This window comes from Nannospalax galili, unplaced genomic scaffold, assembly GCF_000622305.1.
Source record: "Nannospalax galili isolate Female #2095 unplaced genomic scaffold, S.galili_v1.0 scaffold370, whole genome shotgun sequence".
Taxonomy (NCBI): Eukaryota; Metazoa; Chordata; class Mammalia; order Rodentia; family Spalacidae; genus Nannospalax; species Nannospalax galili.
In genome coordinates, this window is record NW_008329335.1 from 4,431,105 (window position 1) to 4,436,499 (window position 5,395).

Below are 5,395 nucleotides of genomic sequence, written 5' to 3' on the forward strand. Positions count from 1 at the left end.
TGCTCAGCGAATAATCAGAAAAATGCAAATCAGAACAACTTTGCTATTTCATTTTAAACTAGTCAAGATGACCAAGATTATTTACTGCTGGTGGGAGTGCAAACTGGTGCAGTCACAATGGAAATCTGGGTGCAGGTTCCTCAAAGAGCTAGACATAGATCTACCACACGATCCAGTTACACCAGTCTTAGGACTCTATATCTACTACAGAAATTTTTGCTTATCCATGTTTATTGTCATTCTATTCACAATAGCTCAGAAATGGAAACAACCATGCTATTCATCAATTGTTGAATAGATAATGAAAATGTGGGTGCATTTACAAAATGGAATACTAAGCTATTAAGAAAAGCAAAATTAGGAAATTTGCGGGTAAATGGAAGGAGCTGGAAACAATCACCCTGAGTGAGATATCCCAGACCTAGAGAAACAAAAGTCACATGTTTTCTCTCATATGTGGATGCTTACTTTAAATGTTTAGATACAAGCATTTCATTTGGAAAACCCATAGTGGTCAGGAAAGTAGTAAGGGGCCATGGTGGTGGTGGTGGTGGGGCTTTCAATAGAGGGATGGTAGAATGCAGTGATATGAAAAGGAAAGGTGGAATAAGGGAACAGGAAGGGTTAAATGGGGTGGGGAATTGGAGGGCAAGGTGGAGGACGGAGGATGGAGAAAGGTAACTAAAAGAAAAAGCCTTTTGAAAATGTTAAATGAAACCTACTGCTATAGAAGCTTCTTAGATATATGCATATACATGTATAAAAATATTTTTAAAGGAATCACCCTGTAACAGGTGGATGATGCCCCATTAGAAAATGAAAAAATCCAGTGCTAGGAATGGGTTACTTCTTTTGGACTGTTGGTCAGTGGGGTCCTCTAGACCCCCAGACACTACTGGCTATTGCCATTCCTCTTGGTTATCCTCTAGTACTTGACAGTAAGGCCCTATTGTGAAAACACTATATACTTGAGTCATAGAACATGGAAAAATCAAGCAGATACTGACCTATGAGATTCATACCTACTGGATAACTTTCATAGTGCTGGAGGGTGCTATGCACACTATTGGAAAAGTTATCGTTAATATTCTCCAGCTGTGACCTCTGTGAACTATAATAATGGCTGGCCTGGCAAGATATGCTTAATGGTACAATAGGGGCATGAATGTTACAGGAATAGCCAAACACTTTCTGATTGGATTTAAGGCTTGCTCCACAAGTTAGAACCCATACTTGGCATCACTATTGGGTCCAAGAATCTGTGACTAGATAGATCATAGACCCTAGGGGAGAATGTACTACTATTATTCTGCTAAATGTACTTAGTATTAAACTGATTCCCAGTGACTAATCATTATACCCATAGATTAATTCATCTCTCAACTTTCCTCTGAGAAGTTTCTTTATGCAGTAGATGATGATTAACACAGACCCACAACTGTTCAATGTGTACAGAATAAGGGACAGTGGACTGTTCCCATATGGGAACATCTAAATTACCCCCTCTCCCCAAGGCTCAGTGATCATCAAATTAAGAGAGCACAGAAAGATTCTAAGAGTCAGAAGCCGTGGATGACTATAAGGAAACTATAAGAACAGGGCAGCTGCACATAGAAACTCACAAAGTTTGTAACAGCATGCATAAAACCTGTGCAAACTCAAGCCAGACAAAATAATGGCATGAAGGAAGGAGGTGGGCACAAAATCATCACCTAACTGACAAGCTACCGACAACTGACAGCTGCTGGGAGAGGGAGAATTAGTTTTCTTTAAGGCTGTGGCCACTGATAGGTTTACCATGCTCCAGAGGATGGAACCACATCAAAGAGTCTTTGGGCAACAAAGTGGAGTCTATGGGCTTATAAAAAAGCGGGGGGCGGGGTATAAAGTTTGGTAAGTAGCATGGTAGGGGTGGACCTGGGAGAGATGGGAAAGAGAGTTGAATATAATAAAAATACATTATATGAAATTTTCAAAGAATTAAAAAAATTATTGAAAAAAGAGAAAAAGCAAAAAATAAAGTAGAAAAATGGGAAACAGGAGACATTTGCTAGCCCATACAGTTTTTAATTTAAATTTTTGTTTTTAAAATTTAGAGGTACTATTTGTATATATTTACAGGGTTTAGTGCAATATTTTGAATTTTAAAATAGGAATTAAGTCAGACATATGTAGAAATTTCTTGATCTTACTACCTAGGACTTGTTCATTGTGGTGGCTGGCCATGCTGTCTAGGATGATGGTTGTTCCTTCTGTCTTCATGAAAGAGTTTTACATATTCAAAAAAAAAAAAAAAAGAGGGAAAGAAAGAAAAGACAACCTCAAGATAAATGAAGCTTCTTTTCCTTCTCACCAGGCTCAACTCTCATGTGCTTTTATCATTCCAAATACAACACTTCCAGGATAATTCCCTTCTTGGATCTTGAGTAATTCCAACATTTTGTTCTCATATGATACTCTTCTTCTAAAGGCAATTTGTGATTTTTGACTTCATTCGTTCATTCATTCATTCATTCATTCATTCAACAGTTATTCATTGCACCTCAACCATATACCTTGAAATGTGCCTGGTGCTGGGGAATCAAAAGCAGCAACACACACAGCCCTGCTGTCCTGGTGCAACGCTTAACAATGGCCGTAACTAGTCTGAGGAACAGTTGAGTGACATTGACCTGTATTATAGTCGAGAGTTTTACTTGAGTTTTGTGCTCATTTAAATCCAAGACACCATCATATTTATATTTTAAGAAGCAGAGGGGGGAAATCTGCCTTCATCTCCCTAGCACCTGGTACAGTGCTCAGCACATGTGTTTTATTACTGCTTGCCAAGCAGAAGAGAAGATAATAGAAGAAGAGGAAAGGACCACAGGGAGGGAACACTAAGACAGACTGAAAGGAGAGACAGCCAGAGGGAAGACACCTGGGCCTTCTGGGTAGGAAGACACTTCAGGGGAGGAATTGAGCCCCTATTTAACTAGAGCTCAAAACCATCCTAAGAGAAGTAGAACACAGGAGCCCGCCACAGCAGCTAGTTTGAGCCAGATTGTGGACTGACTGTCTTAGTGAAAGATAGAATTTACTTTTAATTTAGAAGAAACTAGGGAACTACAGAGAGTTTTTGAACAGTTTGATAAGATGTGTACCTCCGATTTGGGAATATTAATTTCACATTCTGTGAAGTAAAGAGGCTATTTGGTGGATGATGCACCTTAGAGCCATGCCTGCATTTAGCAGGAACTCTACACAGTTGGTGCCAAATGAATAGGAGATGCACATGACCTAGAAACTGGCCATAGGGTTAGGAGGATTGGCACATTTCTTCTAAATATATACTTTATTGAATCTTTGCCTAAACACAGGACTGATTTTACTTCCATATGTCTATACAGGGTAAGCAAAATCCTCATGTTCTTCATTCAAAGAAAGAAACAGAAATATGTGCAGGAAGAATAGCAATTAAGCAAAGGTCACATATGTTTAAGGAATAGAATTCCGTTTAATTCACAACACACTGAAAGCTTCAGATATTGGTTGCATATTTTCTATTTGAAGTTTTTTAGAAAGATCCATGTAAAACGTGTGTCTTTCAGCTGAAAGGGCTGAATTTATATTTTAGAAAGAGCATATTTATAAGCTTGGGTCTAAAATCTAATGGATTCAAGTACAGAAAAGTACACCCACAGACAGCTCTATTCCTGTCTTCTGTCAGTCCTTTGATTATGTCCTGTGATCATCCTTCTGTGATTTTAGTCCAAGTAACTTTGTTTTGACAAATATTCATGTTCAAACACAGAAATGTCATTAGTTGCACTAGTTCAGTGATTAACTGTCCCCTGCCTCAGCAAGTATGTTAAGTGATGCTCAACTTGACACATTCCCGTGAAGGTTTATGTGCTATGCATAATTCTTGAATATAGTATAATCCTGTTCTTTTCATCCAAGAAAGCATATAATAATTAATTTTAGTGATAATATCATAGGGATGAATTTGAATGCATTCTAATTATTAAAAACTCTTATGGGCCAGCAAGATGACTCAGTGGATATAGGCACTTGCCACCAAGCCTGATGAACTGAGCTCTATCTCCTGGACCTACATGGTTGAAAGAAAGAACTTACTCTTGCAAGTTGTCCTCTGACTTCTACACATACATTGTCGCACCTGTATACCTACACATAACCCCACACGTGCATACACACACACATACACATACACAAAATAAATGTAATAAAAAAGATTTATATTTCCTTAAAAAGTAATTTATAATTTTTTGTTAGTAATGAATCATGTAAACACAATCATGTAAAGAAAATATGTCTGTAAACTGCTGATCTTTCTTACACACAAAGTAAAATATTGAATACTTGAAAAATCAAATGTAAAAGAGCATTATAAATTTTCAACTTTATTGATCTTTTAAAAACATCATTTAAGGCTTTGTTAACACATCTGGAGTGTTCTATTTCACTGGTTTTTGCTCTTACCTCTATTATTTCTTTCTTCAGGTTTAAATTGCTTTTACTATAATCAAGATTCTAAGGGGAGGAAAATAGGACACTGTTCTGACCTTTTTTTCTTTTCTAATACAAGCATTTGAATCGTTGGGTGCCTTCTAACACTGCTTTAACTACAGCTCACAAATTTTTGATGCATTTTCATTATCATTTAGTTCAGAGTATTTTCTAATTTTCTTTGCAATTTTTGTTTGATTATCAGAAACTGGATACTTTCCAAGCATCCTTTCTTTTTTAAATTCTGACTTAATTCTGATGTAGTAAGAGATTGTCTTATGTATGATTTTTCATTCTTTTAATTTTACTGAGAGTTGTCTATGGCTTAACTTTTAGTCTTTCTTAATGATTGCTCCATGTGGCCTTCAACATAAGATGTATACTGCATTGTTGAATATATTTTTGTTAAATGATAGTAAAGTCAAGCTGCTGAAGAAGAAATATGTAAAAGGGGGTAGCGGTGGGGGGAGGAGGGCTATACAAAGAACTGTGGGAATAAAGGGGGAGAAGGAGCTAAACAGAGGTGGGACCATAGTATATAGAAACGATCAAAGGAGAAATGGAGAAAATGGGGACACTTTAAATGGGTAGAGAGGGGAGGGAGGATAAGACAGGGAGAGAAAGAAGAGAGATAAATAGTGCCTAGGCAGCATAAAACACAGAGGGAATTTTATTAGTCCAGAAATCTCCTGAAAAATTACACATACAATATCCCTTTTTTCATTATTTTTATGTAGGGGTGTGTGTGTCTGTATGCGTGTGTGTGTAAAGAGAAATATGATTTACTTTCGTGATATACACATGCACATACATTTGTTTCAGTTTTTCTGCTTTTTGGCATTTCTTAAATATTTTTCCTCTTCCATGTCATCTCATCTATTGA